This window comes from Orcinus orca, chromosome 16 (assembly GCF_937001465.1).
Source record: "Orcinus orca chromosome 16, mOrcOrc1.1, whole genome shotgun sequence".
Taxonomy (NCBI): Eukaryota; Metazoa; Chordata; class Mammalia; order Artiodactyla; family Delphinidae; genus Orcinus; species Orcinus orca.
In genome coordinates, this window is record NC_064574.1 from 26,956,073 (window position 1) to 26,972,679 (window position 16,607).

The following is a 16,607-nucleotide window of genomic DNA, read 5'->3' on the forward strand; positions in this document are numbered from 1 at the left end:
GCTTTCCCTTCGGCGCCCGGGTGTGTGCGTGTCTGCCGTGGGTGTGTGTGAGTGTGTGTGAAGAGTGAGGAGGGGGAGTGTGGGGTTTTTTTTTTTTGAACAAAAACAAACCGAAAGGGCGGCTGGGAGTCGTAGTCCCGGCTGCCTCTCTGGCCTCCCCCGCTCCGGAAGAATATGGCTGAGTGAAACTCTTGGACCACACTTCCCAGCGTGCCCCGCGGCCCGTCTTTTCCGCCCTCCCCTCCCTTCCTCTGCCCCGCGCAGAGCTCGGTAAGGAAGGGGGCCGGACAGTAGTTCGGGAAAGGGGCTGGGCGGAGTCTCGCGAGGTGCGGGAACTGGCTGGGGGCCTGAGGCATTCTGGGAGGCGATGCTGGGAAGGGGCGGTGGCCCTGTGCCCCACTACCGTGAGCTGTGTTTAACCCCTTCGGCGCTTCTCGCCTTGGGGCCGCCACGCGGGTAAAGCGGGGGGGGATCGAGAAGTGGTAGCTCGACTTCCAGCGCCCACTTTGTGCCTCTCTCCGCCTGAGCGGTTTTCACTGACACTTCTTGTAGGTAACAAGAGACAGGACTTTCCCTTTTGGTCCTCCCCTAAATGACTCACTGCCGCATAATAATGAGACAAAAAGATACTCATACCAGTAAAACGGTTATTTCACGATTGATGAACCTAGACAGTTCTCCATTTCCTCCTGTGCTTTCATGCCGCTATGTGTTTGCAGAAGCTTTATTTGCAGAAGCTGCACACGCAGCCTACAGCGTTCATGCCACCTGGTGAACTTGGTGATACGATTACGGGTTGTGTGAAGAACTTGGACTTTGGGGACATACTTACCAGAATGCACCTGAGGCCTTTTTAGAGGCAATATCCTGAAGGGAACACAGAACCTGGAGTCAAACGGACCTAGACCGGAATTCTGGCTAAGCCACTCCATGGCTATCAGCCTAATACCTCACAGCATTATTGAGATTAAAATCAACATAAAACACCTGGCAGGTTGGAAGAGGGTGTGAAGGGGGACCATGACATTAGGTCCATATAATTTGGCTCCTGACATATAGCAAGTGTTTAATAATTGGTACCAGCTGAGGGGCAGTGGGCACCGTACTTACCCTCTCTGAGCCTTGGTTGCAGAGCATGAAATGAAATGATGTTCAGAGTACCCAACACACAGGTTTTCTGTGCCTATTTGTTGAACCAGTCAACGTCCAGAAACATTCCTAGAATCAGTCCTAAACTGGATAGTGGCCACTTCTTTAAAATTAGGGAGGAAGGGTCAATGGCCACATTTGAAAGTTATCCCAGGGTGAGGAAGCATACCCTCCACTCACTGGTGTTAGCGCAGTGCTTAGGGAAGATCAACACGTGCTGCCAAAGCCTAACATCATGGAGTTCAGTGCTCCTGCTTCTAACACTCGTCACACAGAAGACTTGCACATCCAATAAACAAAACCCTGCAAAGTGAATAGACTGTAGAAGGTGAAATAGGCATGTTTTTTAAATCTTCTGTCCGCTTCTAACTTCACCCCAATAGGGGGAAAGGAAGAACCCCACCTCCACGACCAAAAAATTGTTTGACCTGATTTTTCACAAAGGGGTGGTGGTGGTGATGGTGGTTTAATCTACAGCAGACGCAGTGACCTTTGACAAGTCATTTGGCTTGTTTCAAATGTTTTCTTCTTGAGTAGCTTCATCCCCCTCTGACCTCCAAGGAGTCAACTAGAGAAGATTAATTCTAAAATTTACATGTTTAGTACAGGCACTGTGGTTGGCAGAATAACGTCCTCCTCGCCCCCTCCCCCCCAAAAAATTAAAACTATCTATGCCCTAGTCCCTGGAACCTGTGAATATGTTACATTCCATGGCAAAAGGGACATTGCAGATGGAATTAAGGACCATAAAATAGGGAGATTATCCTGGATTATCAGGGTGGACCCAGTGTAATCACATGGACCCTTAAAAAGCAGAAGAGGAATGCAAAAGAGATGCTTTGGAGAGAAGAGGCAGGAGAAGAATCCGATTCGAAGCTTGAGAGGAACTCAACCCACTGTTGATGAAGGGGCCATGAGCCAGGGAACGTAGGCAGCCTTTAGAAGCTGAGAACAAGCCCTGTCAGCAAGTAATGGGACCTCAGTCCTGCGGCCTCATGGGACTGAGCTTTCACAACCTGACTGAGCTTGGAAGCAGGTTCTCCCCACCCCAACCCCGGAATCTGCAGAGAGGAGTCCAGTCCTACTAACACCTTGATTTTAGCTGTATCCAAGAACCAGCTAAGCCACACAGTCCAGACTTCTGACCCATAGAAAGTGTGAGACAGAAGGTTTTAAGCCACTAAATCTGGTAACTTTTTACAGTAGCAAAAGAAAGCTAATGTAGGCAGGCACCGTGGAAACGCCTTGAAGTTTTTCGGTCAATTCTGCCTGGCTGTCAGTTGGGTCAAGCCATGGGGGAATCCAGATGTGAATGTTCAAGGTCTCTGCCCTTGCAGGATCAAACGGAAACTAATGACAACATCATAGTTAAGTGGGAAAAGAGTATGTTCAGAGGACTATACAAGATGTGTGTTAGAAAATTGGCTTTAGTCACTAAACCTTAAATAGCTGTCATTTTTTAAGTTAATGACACTCATGAGTGTATTCTCTTGTCACAAGCACCAAAAACAAACCTATACCTTTTTTTGGTGTGTGTTTTTCTGTTTTTAATCACAGTGCTTTTATTACAGAATTTCTTTGAAGTCAACACAGGTGCCACAGGACAGTATAAGATAAACGGGACTGATATCCAACCCTGCCCTGTTTGGGGGTGAGTCAGTGTTTTCAAACTGCACAGTTATGAGCAAAGCACACATTCAGGAATCTGAATAACAAACACACCACCAGCAGACCCAAGCATTTCCAAAAGGACACATACACCCCTGGAACCTCACTATGAGATAATGTATTGCCACTGGCTTTGGACTTCAGCAGGCCTGGGTTTAAATCTTCTTGCAGTCATTCTCCAGCTGTGTGGTCTTGGTCAAGTTATGAAAACTCCCATTGACTCAGAGCCATCAATTTAGACAATGGGGTACATAAACTCAAAAGGTGGAATTGGGATTAAATGGGACCTTTGTGAAACACCTTGAACACAGTAGACTCACTAAAGGCCAGCTGTCTTTGCCACCGAGAAGGTTTAGAGTCTGAAGTGTAAAAAGTGTCTCATTTTTATACTTCAGTGAACCTTCAGTGAACCCTGAAACAGAGTTTGCCACACTAACGAATGTTCTCTCCCAGTGACTCTGTCCCCATTTCTAAATGAAGTTGAGGTTCAGAGAGGTCAAATTACCTCCCTCAGGTCCCAGTGAGATCACATCTGCTAAACTTCCAGCATAGCAGATGATCCACAAATGTGCACCTCTCCTGGTACCTCCCACATCTCATTTCCTTGTATGATTTCTGGTCTAATGTCTGCTCTTGTTAGCATCTTTTTGAGGTCATTATCACACCCCCAACATCTGGCACAGTCTTGGCACATGGTAGGCACTCAATCTGGATGACCTTACTCAATAATTACTTTATTGGACAAAGTCCCTAACTACAAATTTCCCATGGAATAAGCCCTATCCAGTATTTGGAACCTGCCCAGGCAGAATTGGTAAACAGTGAGGCATGATTCACCCAAACAGACCTATGCAAGTTGTAAAGATGCTTAGAGATGGAGACCTCCTCACCTCACTGTGGTCATTAGGCACAGAATCTGCCCACGTGATGGGCAGCCCTAACTCAGCTTACCTGCCATTCACCATCACTTAAATCCATTCCTGTTTTTTCAGTCTCCCATGAGGCTGAAAACGTGTTTAAATCCCATTTTACGCCACCAAAATGTTAATAATGGTTACTTCTGGCTTGTGAGACTACAGCCAATTTGGGGGGAGGGTGTTTCCTACAAAGTATTACTTTTTTTTTTTTTTTTTTTTGTGGTACGCGGGCCTCTCACTGCTGTGGTCTCTCCCCTTGTGGAGCACAGCCTCCGGACGCGCAGGCTCAGCGGCCATGGCTCACGGGCCCAGCCGCTCCGCAGCATGTGGGATCTTCCCGGACCGGGGCACGAACCCGTGTCCCCTGCATCGGCAGGCGGACTCTCAACCACTGCGCCACCAGGGAAGCCCACATTATTTTAATTGAAAAAAATTATTTTTCATCTAAACCACAAAACAAAGTGCTTAGATTAAGGTGGCAGATATAATGTTTTTCACTTCTTTACACTTGTCTGTAGTTTCCAAATCTTCTAGAATGAGTATGTGCTACTCATACTCATTTGAGTATGATGAAAAAAATAAAGATTTTAATGCTTAACGGTATGAGAACACCTTTAATAATACTTCTTTTCATTTTACTTAAGAAGATTTGTGGGGGGCTTCCCGGGTGGCGCAGTGGTTGAGAGTCCGCCTGCCGATGCAGGGGACACGGGTTCATGCCCCGGTCTGGGAAGATGGGCCCGTGAGCCATGGCCACTGAGCCTGCGTGTCCGGAGCCTGTGCTCCGCAACGGGAGAGGCCACAACAGTGAGAGGCCCGTGTACCGCAAAAAAAAAAAAAAAAAAAAAAAGATTTGTGGTGTCCCCTCCCAAATGGCCTCAAAGGATGACCTGAGCTAGTTTTTACTAAAAGTATAGATAATAAAAGCCCTCTGCCTGATTCTTTAAGGTTTTCACGTGGAGATTTCAGGACCCCATTAAGGAGCCCATCCCAATTTTCAATATCTCTTAATACTAAAGAAATGTACTCATCTACCATAAATCTTTCTCATCTCCCATAAATCTTTCTCATCTCAATTTAAGACATTTCCTCTATTCCTTCTCTGTGAAGAAGGAAAAGAAACTTTAAAGTGCATTTAAACACCAAAATTTTAAGAGTGGTGCTAATTTGATGAAATTGGGTTGTTTCTTCATTTTCAATTTTTTATACTGAAAACATTAACTTACATACTGCCTCAAGTGGCTTTTGTTCCCCCTCCTCTTTAATGATTGCTAATAACTGAATGTGAAGTTGAGGGTTTGAATAAATGGCTTTCACAGGCTTTAACTCTTGAATATCACAACCCACCATGTGAGCTGAGTAAGAAAATTGGCAGGGCCAGTAAAGCAAAGGAGCTTTCCCCAAGATCACACAATTAGTTGTTGTTGGAGTCGAGATTTAAACTTAAAACTCCTCATTCCAAATTCCTTCTAAGGCACTGTGGTAGCCAGCCTCCAAAATGCCCCCCGCCCCCCCCCCCATGATTCCCAGCCCTGACATTCATATCCTTTTTAGTCCCCTCCCACTTTGAATAGGGCTGAACTATGGAACCAATAGGATATTTTGCAAATGACCATGTGTGGCTTCTGGGGCTAGGTCATAAAAGACACTGCAGCTTCTGCCTTGTTCTCTTAGATCACAGGCTCTGGGGGAGGCCAGGCACCCTGTCGTGAGGACACTCAAGCAGCCATACGGAGAGGTGACGTCTACACGGCCAGTAGCCCCAGACAAGCTTTCAGATGACTTCAGCCCTGGCTAACATCTTGAGAGATCAACCTCATAAGAGATCCAGAGCCAGAATCACCCAAATATGCTGCTCCTGGGAACTGTGTGAGATAATGTTTACTGTTTTAAGTCACTAAGTTCTCAGGTAATCTGTTACACAGCACTAGACAACTGAGAAAGACAGTGCCTCCCTTCTGCTTAGTTTGTACATTCTGTGAAAGCTGCTGAAAATCAAGGGACCCTCTTTCTGGACAAACTTTACTTACACCTATTTATACAAAATTCTTTATAGCATTTCAGGGTGTGCCCAGACCCTCTGAAGCCAATATAGTAATGCTAGTAACAGTAGTACTCCCCCTTTTCTCAAAGGCTCAGAGAAATAAAACCACTTGTCCCAACTTGTGGAGCTACTATATGCCAGAGCCAGGATTGAAACCCAAGTAACCTAACTTTGCACATACCTCACACTCTTTGCCACCTTGCTCCTATGATCCCGGAGCCCTAGGTTCAGAACCACTGCTCTAAGCTAAGTAATCCCATCCCTTCTCTAACTTCTGTATCCTTCCCCTTCAATTACAGAAGTTGCATTTCTTTACCCTATTTTAATTGCAGTTCCTAAGTTATCCACTGCGTCCTAGTTCCCACCAAAGAGACAAAGTCAAGGTCACTGACTCTGAGGGCGCCCTGGTCTAATGGGATCACAGACGTGGAAACAAATAACTATACACATTCTTAAGACCCACCATCAATTTTGGACAAGGATGAAGTAACAAACGCTGGGAAGGCAGACTTCACAGAGCTGGTGATTCCCTGGTTCTTGAAGGCCCAGAGGAAAGAGGAGTGGCTCAGGGGAGTTCTAGGTAGAAGTGACAGTGAGTATGATGGGGGAAGGGGGTGACAGCCTCCACGTGTGTATGAAAGTACAAGTGTGTTCAGTTGGGGAGGGGTCAGCAGTCCAGTGGGGCAGGAGGACCCAAGGGCAGAAAGGTGGGCTGGGGCCTAGTAGGGGCATAAGGGAGGGACAGGAGGTAGATCTCCAGGCTGAGGAGTTTTGATTGCCTCCTGTAACTACCAGGAATCAACAGAACTCTGATTTGAGCTCAGATACTGGCTCTTACCCAACTCTGTGGTCCCAGACCCAACAGCACAGGGCCTGACACAGAGCAGATGCTCTTTGTTTGCTGAACGGATACGTTCAAGCAGGACTGGGTGCTAACACTGGTCTGCAGTGGAGGGGGAGCAAGACGGGTGCAGTCGCCCCAGACTCCTCCTTGAATATCTTCGGCACGGCCTTCTCTGCTGCCCTATACTCACTAAGTCCTTTACACTCCCATAGCATCCAAAGCTTCCTTCAAAATGTAATGAGGAAAAATATAATTCACTCTTGACATTAATAATGACTTCCTCAATGTCTGCTCCCCAATTAGACTGTCAGCCAGATAAGGTCAGGGACTGTGGGCCTATTTACCGTCCTGCCCTCTGTCCTAGAAGAGAGGCTCTTCTATCCCAGAAAACAGTAGTACAGCATGGGGCACCTTCTTTAATTGGCACTGATAAGTTAGTACTGATACAAGCCCTGTGCTGAGCCCTGGGGACTAACAGTCCAATTAGACACAGTTCCTGCATCATATAGATGGATTTCAAGTGATGGCAAGTCAATATGAGAGGTGCCCTAGTGATAGAAACCTGGGGTGCTCCTGGAGCTGAGGGAAGGGGATATTTCAAAGCTGACACTATGTAGAGGAGAAATTATTTCCCAAATCAACAATTATAGGGCTTCCTTGGTGGCGCAGCAGTTGAGAGTCCGCCTGCCGATGCAGGGGACACGGGTTCATGCCCCCGTCCAGGAAGATCCCACATACCGTGGAGCTGCTGGGCCCATGAGCCATGGCCGCTGAGCCTGCGCTTCCAGAGCCTGTGCTCCGCAACAGGGGAGGCCACAACAGCGAGAGGCCCGCGTACCGAAAAAAAAAAAAAAATTAATGAGTAGATACAGAGAACAGACTGGTGGTTGCCAGAGGCGGGGGTGTGGACAAGATGGGTAAAGGTGGTCAAAGGTACAAACTTCCAGTTATAAAATAAGTCCTGGGGATGTAATGTACAGCGTGGTGACTATAGTTAATATTACTGTATTGTATATTTGAAAGTTGCTAAGAGAGTAGATCTTAAAAGTTCTCATCACAAGAAAAAAAATGTGCAACTCCATATGGTGCTAGATGTTAACTAGACTTATTGTGGTGATCATTTTACAATATACACAAATACAGAATCAATATGTTGTACACCCTAAACTAATATAATGTTATATGTCAATTATATCTCAATTTTTAAAAATGAATAACTTTCTTATGTACTAAGAAAGTCACTTTCACAACAACAACAAAACTTACACCATCTGGAAATAAAGTTAATATAAAATCACACATCTTATATAAAGAAAACTATAAACTCCACCAAGGAGCATAAAGTCTTGGACCAATAAAGAGCACAGCTTGCCTCAGGCTGGAAGACCCTATAACGTGGATATTCATTATCTCAAATTTAGCCTATCCAGTAAATGTCATCCCAATCAAGATCCCAGTGAGATTTTATTGTCAAAGTGATCCTAAAATTCAACCGGAAAGATAGATGCATCGTTTTCATAACAAAAAGACTGAACATTTACTGACAACTTGCCATGTGCCAGACTCTGGCCCAAGGACTTCCTATGCATCATTTCATCTCATCTTCACAAAAATGCTGTAAGGTAGATACGGTTACTATTAACTTTAAACAGATGAGGAAGCAGAGGTTCAGAGAGAAAAAAATAACTTGCCCAAGATTACACAGCTAGCAGGTGGCTGACCTGGGATTAAAGCTCAGGCTGGCTGAACGAACCCAAACTCTGCGAATTTAACCACTCCGCCATACTGCCAAAAGAAGTTTGAAGATGAATGAGTTGGGACTTGTTCTACCAGATACTAAAATGCATTAGGTAGCTACACCAACTAAAACAGTACAGTTTTGACAAAGGAACTGACAGACCTATTAAACTGAACAGAGTACAGAAATAGAGCCAAGTGTATAAGGAATTACAGTGTACAATAAAGGTAACATTTCATATTGGTGGAGAAAAGACGGAAGTCAATAAACGGAACGGGACCACTGGGTAGCCATTTGGAGAAAAATTAAGTTGGAGCTCCATCTCCCTCCCTAAGTCTAAATTCCACCTCTTAGATCAAAGATGTACATGTGATAAAAGAAACAATAAAAGCATTGGAAGAAAAAAACAAGGGAATGTTTTAATAATCCTGGAACCGGAAGACTTTCTAAGTATGTTATAAAAGTTTTTAAAAAATCCGTCCAGTAAAATCAAGTCAAGATTTGACTTTATAAACTTAAAACTTCGTATGTGGCAATAAAATACCACACACAAGGTTAAAGACAACCAATGAAGTGGAGGAAGATATCTGTCACATACATGACAAAGAGTTAAAATTCCTAATAAACAGGGACTTCCCTGGTGGCACAGTGGTTAAGACTCCACGCTCCCAGTGCAGGGGGCCTGGGTTCGATCCCTGACCAGGAAACTAGATCCCACACGCGTGCCACAACTAAGGAGCCAGTGAGCTGCAACTAAGGAGCCTGCCTGCTGCAACTGGTATGGTGCAACCAAATAAATAAATATATTTTTTAAAAGCTTCCTAATAAACAAAGAGTTTTTAAAAGTCAATAGGAAACACCTGAATTAGAAAAATAGTCAAATAACAATGGCCTAAAAAGGCAATTAACGAAAGAAGGATCACAAACGGAAATAAATACTTGAAAATATTTTCCACCTCATTAGTAATACTGGAACTACAGATAGAAACAAAATTGAGATACCATTTTTCAAGAGAATTGAAATTTTTCAGACTGGCAAAGGTTAAAAAGATTGGCAGAACCTAGTGTTAACAAGGATATAGGGAAATGGGCATAATTTATGCACTGCCGGTGGGAGTGCAAATTCATATAGGCATTTTGGGAGGCAGTTTACCAATATGGGACAAAATTATAATGGTAAAACCCTTTGATCTAGTAATTCATTTATAGTGATTTATCCTAGGAAGGAAATTAAACAAGTGAACAATGATCTATATATAAGGTTGCTTTATACAGTATTGTATAAAACAAAATAATCTGAAAATGACTTCAATGACTATCTGTAGCGTTAAATAAATTCTGGTATTCCATACAATAGATTACTAGGAAGCCATTTATTTATTTATTTATTTATTTATTTTTTCCTTCCTTTCCTTTCTGCGGCACGCAGGCCTCTCACTGTTGTGGCCTCCCCCGCCGCGGAGCACAGGCTCCGGACGCGCAGGCTCAGCGGCCACGGCTCACGGGCCCAGTTGCTCCGCGGCATGTGGGATCTTCCCGGACCGGGGCACGAACCTGCGTCCCCTGCATCAGCAGACGGACTCCCAACCACTGCGCCACCAGGGAAGCCCCCTAGGAAGCCATTTAGAATAATAATATAAATCCATATTTATTAACTGGACATATGTCCATAACATATTATTGAGTGAAAACAGGACAGGTGTGTACTATGGACCCATATATATTATGAAGGTCGAACTAAAAGAGTTTGCATAAAGAGATATCTAAAAAACTGGCTATCAGCTATAAGAAATAGAATTTCCAGTGATTTGTAATTACTCCTTTAAGTGTTTTTGTATTGTTTGAATGTTTTACCATCAGAATATATAATTTTTATAATCAGAATATTGAATAAAGCTTGCTATATTTTGATTTTGAAATAGCATTTAACACTTATTATACAACCTAGGAAATTTATATTATCACATTTATCATATATCAACATATATCAACCCTACAAGGAAGGTATTATTCATTCATTTTACAGGAAGGGACACAATCCAAGGCTCAGAAAGGTTAAGCAACTTGCAATGGAAGTATCAGGATTTGCACACAGGTCTGGCTGACACAAGAGCTCTTTCCATAATGCTGCACTGTTACTAATAATTAATAGTGCCATTAATATTTAATAATATATGCCTCTTATTGTATGCCTATGAAATGACAGATCCTTGATGGATGTTTTCTTTCATCCTTCCAGCAACTCTTGAGAGCAGCGGGGTGGGTATTAACCCTCCTACCAAGGTGCAATAGCTTGCTTCGGGCAATAAGTGCTAACCCAGGTTTATCTAGCTCCAAAACCTCCCTGCTCCGTTTTGCCACATTTCCTGCTGATCTGGTAGAATACTGTCTTCACCTTGAGACATTGTTTGCCCCGAGGTCTTTGCTCTTCTACATGTCCTTGCATCTCCATCTTGTAACTCTTTGGATAGATTATAGTGCTTAAATAGAGATTATGTATTTGACCATAATGCAAATGTTTTCTTTTACCATGCAGTATTTAAACAAGAATGTCGTGAAGTCTTAGTTTATCTGCTAATTTTATCACTCAGCTCAGAAGCCTTGGGGTCTCCCTGGACAGACTAAAACCAAGGCAGCCAGGCTCCTACACAGTCTAGCCCAGAGTGCCCTGGGCTCCCTCCATTCACACTCCTGACCACACCCCTCCTGGGTTTTTCAACATAGAAGCCCCAGCATCCGGCAGCAGGACTGGCCCAAAGTGGCATTCAGTAAGTGCCAGCTGAAGGGAGGAAAAAAGAAAACTCTACCATGAGAGACAAAGATTTCAACCAGGCAACTCGAAAGGGGCCTTGGAGGCTGAGTGAAATTTAATTGAGCGGAGATGAGGGTAGGCTTAGATGAAGGCAACATGCTCACAAAGTCACCTGGAGACCCACCTCCATGCAGTGCTGTCCAGCTTTACAAAGTGCTTTCATATAATAATCATAACAGCTACTGTTGACAGAATGCTCGCCACATGCCAGGCACCAGGTGCTTTACACATCTGCTTTCTTATTCATGTATTCTATTTATTATGATTACTATTGTCTTTATGATTAATATTTACTTTCTGTCTCTCTCCACTAGCTCCACACAAGCTCTAGGGGAGCAGGGATTTTTTCCTGTTGTGTTCAAAACAGTACTTACTGCTGAATACATTACTGAATCCTCCACAGAGCTCCACAAGGTAAGGAGGACTTTTCATCCCCACTTTACAGATGAGCAACCTGAGGCTTAGAGGGGACAAGTGACTTTTCCAAAGGTATAGATCCAACAAAAGGACAAGACTAAAAGTACATCCGTGGTGTCTCTCTCTCTCTCTCTCTCTCTCCATTACCTCTGCAACAGCCTGGATTCAGAAATGTCCATTTCCGGCCTTGACGTTGGGAGCCACCACCTGCCTGCTCCTTACTTGACTAATAATGACAACCACTCATTGAGCAACACTGCCCACTCACTGAGTACTTGCTACAGGCCAGGCACTGTTCCCAGTGCTTCACACATTTTGACTCAGAGCAACTTAGGAAGTACTTGCTATGATGCCTTTCTGGTAGTTGAGGAATCTGAAGCCCCAGGGAGGTTAAAAAAAACTTTGCAATAATCATACAACTAGTCAATGGTGAGTTCAGAATTCACAATCCAGCAGTCTGGGTCCAGTGCCCACGCGTTTCACCACTGCCCACGCTGCCTTCGTAAGATGGCAAAGCAGGAGTCAGAGCAGTGGGGGAGGGCTGGGATTTCTGGAGCACTTACTAAGGCCAAGGCCACTCGGTCTGGCCTGTTAGGCATGCTCTCCTGTATTCTTTTCACGTTCTCTTTCCAACCTCATAATCACCCTGTGAAGTTACAGATGAGGAAACGGGGAGTTCCCAGACCCTAAAAGCACCAGGCAGATGAGATAGAGAGTACATTAGTGGGTTGCCTAGGGCTGTGGGGTTGGGAGGAAATGGGGAGTGGCAGTCAATGGGTACTTTTGGGGGTGACGAAAATGTTTTAAAATTGGTGGTGGCGATGATTGCACAGCTAGGTGAATATACTAAAAAGCAATAAATTATACACTTTAATGGGCAAATTGTGTGGTAGGTGAATTATATCTTAATAAAGCCTTTTATCTTAAAAGCGGGCTGGGGGGCACATGGAAGGAAGTGGCAGAGGTGGAATTTTCACCAGCTTCAGATCAAAAACTTTGGAGCTACTGTTGCCTCTTCTTTTTCTCTCACCTCTCACATATAGTTATCAGCAATCAGCATGCATCTTAAGACATCTTACCACTTCTCTCCGCCGCTCCCACTGCCTGGTCCAAGCCACCACCTCTCCTCCCAACCACCACTCCCCTTCCAGGCGGCCTCCTTCCTCTCCCCTTGTTCCCTCTGCTCTGTTCTCACAGAGCAGCCAGAGGAATCCTTTTAACCATTCCTGTCGGATTTCCCTCTCTTACTCTCCACCTCTTTTGCTTAAAAGCCTCCAATGGTCTAAAAATAAAATTCACTTACAATTCAGCCTTGGTCCCCCACCACCTGTCGAACCACACTGCCTACTAGCCACACTTTGCTGTCCCCAAACACAGCCCCACCACCAGGCCTCTACACTGTGGTTCCATTTCCCTGCAATACTCTTCCTCCCAGTACCAGATACCTACACGCTTGCTCCCCAGTTTCACTCAGGCCTCTGCTCGAATAGAACCTGTCACCACCGCAGAGAAGCCCCGGCCGACCTCCCAACCTCCCAACCTAACCCAGCCACCACCCCCAGCTCTTCACTCTCTAACCCCTGCCCTGCCTTGCTGTCCTTCAGGGCACCTCTGACCACCTGACAGTCCATTCTTTTTTGTTACCCATCTGTCTCCCCCACTAGAATGTGCCAGCCCTGGGAGCAGGAGCTTCATCCTGGACCCCGAGGACTAGAGCGAGGCCCACAACATAGTAGGTACTCAAAAAAATGAAGACAGGAATCTGGTGCTAAAGCCCTGGCTCTTCTCACTGCCCCAGGACAACCAAGCAAAGACGACGGATCCCTGCATTGAACACACCCCTCACGGAAATCTGCGCCCCCCGCCCCCAAGCACGCTCTGAGCACCGGATCTGAGCCACTGATCACTTCGAATTGTAAATATTTGTGAATGACGATACCTCCCTACCAGAATGGGAGCTCCGGAAGCCCTGAGCCATATGTAGCCCATGACATGTGGCACAGAGTTTGAACAGCATTATGTAAATCTTTTGTTCACTGGCCAAAGAAGATAAATTTCAAAACCAGTGGCAGAAGTTTAATTTCTCTGTTCCTAAACGTAGCAAAGGAACCACTTTCATTCTGCTACCCTGAAAAATGCCTCAGCCCCATTCCTAGGGAACCAAGCCACAGTCAACCCTTGGAATGCCTTGGGTTCTGAGCCGTGCCAGGGAAAGCTCCTTGCAGAATGGAATTTGCCAACCGAGCCCAGAAAACCTGTGTGAACAGCAGGCAAACTTAAAGCAGCACTTAGTGAAACTGCTTCCTGTTATCTCAGAGAGAAATAGTAGCATGAGAGGCTGGCTTAAGGAGAAAATGCTGGAGTGCAATAAATAGGGCTGGGCGTCACCCCTGCCCCCGATAAACACCCCCAAAAGCCTCCGAGGGCTGCCCCTCTAGCTACAGGCTGTGCCTTGGAGTTGAACCTCTTCTCACTCTCCACTCCCAGCACTCCAGGCCTCGGGTTCCCCAGCATGAGCCCCGTGTCTCGTTCATGCCGCTGCCTTCGTCTGGCATGTCCTTCCCTCCTCTCAGGCGAGTGAAACCCTACCCAATATTCAGGAGCACCGCTCAAATGCGGCCTCCTCTGTGAAGCTTTCCTCCACCTCTCCTGTCCTATCACTCCTTCCTCTGACAGAAAACACTCTGTCCTGAGCTGTGGGTGTCAGCACCGACCCAACTAGCTGATCCATCTAAGTGTCAAACCTAAGAAGACAACAGGACATGCCCTCAGGGAACTTACTGTCTAATTGGGGGAGACCAACGTAAAGAAATACATTCATCGCAAGTTGGGGAAAGGGCTAAGAAGGAAGCACGGTTTATTTAGTGAGAGACACCACACAGCCAGGTGGAGATGGGGGGAAACCAGAATGCGTGGTTGGGGAAGGCTTCTTGGAAGAGATGACATTAAACTGGTACCTGATCAATGAGTACGAGTGAGCCAAGCAAAGAGTGGAGAGAAATTTCCAGAGAGAGGGCACAGCACATGTGAAGGTGTCACGGCATGAAAGCGCTTGGCATAACCCAGAACCAAAAGGAGGCCCGGGAGCGCAGCGGGAGGAGAGGAGGCTGGCCTTCTCGGAGGTCCTAACCACTCTGAATCCCCGTCCTTCGGTGTTTTTGTCTCTCCCCGCCTCAGAAGGGCTGGAGAGCATTTCACTCCTCTCGGTCTCCAGTGCAGAGCAAGACACCTGGCACTCAACGAGCATTCAACAAGTTCCTGTGGGCTGCACTGTCCCCAGCCATGCGGGTGAGCCACTTCTCTCTCTGCCCGTTGCCCCGCCCCAAAAGCCAGTCCCCAGTCAGCTCGCCTAACCGAAGCACCGGGGACGGTTTACCACAGGCTGCTGATAGAAACAGAGGATGAAACAGGAGCAGCTGTGAGAGCTACAGTTACGTCCTTGATAAGTGCCACCGACAACCCAGTTGGCAGATGTGACCACCGCATAGTCCTTGGAGACCAGATTCTCAGGGTAAAATTCAATCAGATGGCAACTCTAGTACAAAAGGACCTGCCAAAATCACGCGCCCCGAGACAAAATACCAGTGTGAAGTTCAAAACAGTTTCCAAGGTCAACTGTTTTTATTCACAGTACTGCTGATGATGAAATGTATGCGTTTTTTCCCTCCACCCGATAATTAAGGCTCTGATTCTCCAGACACCAAGTGGGTGTCCTACAATTCAATTCAGTACTGACACTAACTCCCAGTATTTCAGGACTTGGTCCCACAAGACTGCCCCCACTTCAGATGCTAGTCCAAAGTCCCAGGTTGCCACTTGTACCTCTGACCAACCAGCTATAACTGTTGAGGGTTTCCACAGTCCTGTCCTCAGGTTAAATAATTACTAGAATGAATGGCTCACGGAACTCAGGAAAGCACTGTAGCTACTATTACGGGTTTACTATAAAGGATGCAACTCAGGAACACCCAAATGGAAGAAATGCATAGTGCAAGGTTGGGGGAAGAGCGCGGAGCCTCCCTGCCCTTTTCGGGCATGCCATCCTCCCAGCACCTTCGTGCGTTCGCCAACCTGGAAGCGCTCCAAACCCCCATCATTTAGGGGCTTTTATGGAGGTTCCATTAGGTAGGCACGATTGACTGAATTATTGACTATTGGTGATTAACTCAACCTACAGTTCCTCTCCCCTCCCTGGAGATCAGGAGGGAGATCAGGAAAGTTCCGACACTAATCACATGATCCGTTCCTCTGGCAACCAGCCTCCATCCTGAAGTTATCCATGGGTCATTTTATTAGCATAAGCTCAGGTATGATTGAAAGGGGCTTGTTAGGAATACCAAAAGATACTCTTATCACTCAGGAAATTTCGAGAGTTGTAAAGTTTTGGGGGGATAAAGACCCTATATATTTCTTACTACATCACAGAAGGTTTGAGTAGTTTCTTGATTTTTTTTTTTTTTTAAACAACCCGGAAGATGAGAAGACAACTTGGTGAGTCAGCAGGAATTTCCCAGTTGCCCTGTACCTCCCCTGATATATAGCCCCTGACCCACCCAGATTTCTGCCACTTTCAAGAACACACTCAGAATTCTTCAAATCACACTCTGAACCCTTGCTTTCTGGCTAATGAGTTTTGATCTGTTCTCAACCAATAATTATACAAGCTAAGCTAAGCTAACTCATTTTGGAAAGAAAGGGGGCTATAGGGACATTACACATAGTTTGAGGCCACCTTATGACGAGTTAAGAATCATTTGCTTATAGGCCACCGTCTTCTCTGTGCTCTTCACATTTCTTGTTGGTATATATATTTTTAAAGTCCTCTACTAAATTCTATTCTATAGTAGTTCTCCATGCTTCCCCCTAGTGAGGGTAAAAAAGGACTGCAGATAACTTCCCGTGAAATTCTACTTGTCTGTTACATGAGGCCTTCACAAACGCTGTTCCCTCTTTTTTTTTTTTTTTTAAATAAATTTATTTATTTTTGGCTGTGTTGGGTCTTCGTTTCTGTGAGAGGG

The 16,607-nt window shown here is 45.5% G+C and overlaps 1 long non-coding RNA gene across 1 annotated transcript; it reads left to right on the plus strand.

Annotated features, from left to right (window-relative positions):
- Positions 1–116: 116 nt before the first annotated feature.
- LOC117202451 (uncharacterized) lies at positions 117–16,578 on the plus strand. Its single transcript, XR_004484790.2, has 5 exons — positions 117–270; positions 2,721–2,800; positions 5,409–5,601; positions 11,487–11,586; positions 13,254–16,578. It is a non-coding gene; the product is annotated as an uncharacterized LOC117202451 (long non-coding RNA).
- Positions 16,579–16,607: the final 29 nt, after the last annotated feature.